This window comes from Cornus florida, unplaced genomic scaffold (assembly GCF_030987335.1).
Source record: "Cornus florida cultivar Cherokee Brave unplaced genomic scaffold, ASM3098733v1 CherokeeBrave_3.0.0_Hap2_Chr11, whole genome shotgun sequence".
NCBI lineage: Eukaryota > Viridiplantae > Streptophyta > Magnoliopsida > Cornales > Cornaceae > Cornus > Cornus florida.
The window spans coordinates 5,303,456-5,305,183 of NW_026775581.1; the positions used below are offsets into that span (position 1 = coordinate 5,303,456).

Here is a 1,728-nt window from a genome sequence, read left to right on the forward strand (position 1 = left end):
TCCCCTTGCTTTAAGAGATCACTATGTGCCTAATGAATATAATGCACCCACATGCATTCAATTGCCACCATTTGGAGCACACCACTATGAAATCAAACCACAAACCAATGCTTCCTAATTATCATGGACTTCCAAGTGAAAAACCTTACAAGCATTTGGATGAGTTTTTTGAAGTATGTTCCACCGTAAAATACACGGACATGCCAGAAGAGGTCTTAAGGCTTAAACTTTTTCCATTCACCCTTAAAGATAAGGCGAAATATTGGTTTAACAATCTTAGGCCTTTTTCAATAACTTCTTGGGCCGAAATGCAACAAGAGTTCTTGAAGAAGTACTATTCGGTTTCTAAGACCAATGCCATGAGAACTTCAATTAGGGAATTTTCATATGGGGATGGGGAAACATTTCATGAGGCATTGGAACACTTTAATGAATTACTTAGAAAGTGTCCACATCATGACATGCCCAAATGGCAATTAGTTCAATATTTCTTTGAGAGCTTATCGAATAATTACAAGGGCATGGTTGATGCTTCCATGGGTGGCTCTTACATTGATAGGCATGAGGATGACGTGTGGCATCTTTATGAGAACATGAGTGAAAATTCTTTGCATCGAACTTTATCTTCGAAGAATGGTAGAAATTAGAGTGGTAGGAAAAGTGTTGGCTTACATTAAGTCGACCACTCCAATAAAATTGCCGCCGAGATGAAATCATTATCTCAAAGATTTGATCAATTTTTGATCAACCAAAACTCGGCGAATCAAGTATCTTTCTTCCCTAACCATTCTCATCATGCATCTAATGAGACATGTATGACGTGTTCAAGTGTTTTACATTTTACTTCCAATTGTCCCCATGGACATGTGCAAAGTGAGCATTATGGACAAGCAAATGATGTTTTTGCTAATCAAGGGAACAATCCTTATGGCAATTACTACAATCCTAGTTGGAGGAATCACTCGAATTTCTTTTGGAAAAACCAAGGGGAGGGCTCAAACCCTTCCCAAGGTGGTTTTCAAGGGAAATACATTCCACCTCCAATGCAAGGCCAAGGTTCCCAAGGTTTTAGATCATCATACCAATCACAAGGAAACCAATTCTCTAATTCTCATTTTCCTAATCAACCATCATATTCCTAAGGAAATGTTAGAAGTCCCGCTTTTGAAGAAAAAGTTTTGATCGCTTTGGGCACTTTAGAGGCAAGCACACAATTACTTCATTCTCACTCTTAATCCATTGCTAAGCTAGAAACCCAAATAGGGCAAATAACTAGTACTTTGAATGCTAGAGAGAGGAAAAATGCCTTTGAATGCCCTACAAAAGCAATAACTTGTTGTGAAGACTCATTCCTCATCGGAAGGTCACACAATAGAGCATGTCAATGTGGTGACTACCTTAAGAAGTGGGAAGATTGTGGACAACCAAGTAGGTATGTCCAATGCAGAGAGTGAACCGGTGCAATCACAAGTTAACACCCATCTCGTTTCATATCCTATTCCTTCTTCATTGCATGTGCATGACCATACAAATGAGAATGTGTTGAAAAGTGATTTGAAAAGTGATTTTAAAAAGAAAGATTTGCAAAATAATTTGAAAACTTCTTATGTTGAAGAGACTTCAAAGAAAATTTCTGAAAAGGTTTTTGAGCCAAAAGCTCCATTCCCGGATGCCTTAAAAGGATCCATTTCAAATGACAAGCAAAAGGCCAAAGTAAATGAAATTATG

At 38.0% G+C, this 1,728-nt stretch overlaps 1 pseudogene; it reads right to left on the bottom strand.

Moving 5' to 3' along the window:
* Positions 1-364: 364 nt before the first annotated feature.
* Positions 365-463, bottom strand: LOC132287542 (small nucleolar RNA R71; annotated as a pseudogene).
* Between the last annotated feature and the right edge of the window lie 1,265 nt (positions 464-1,728).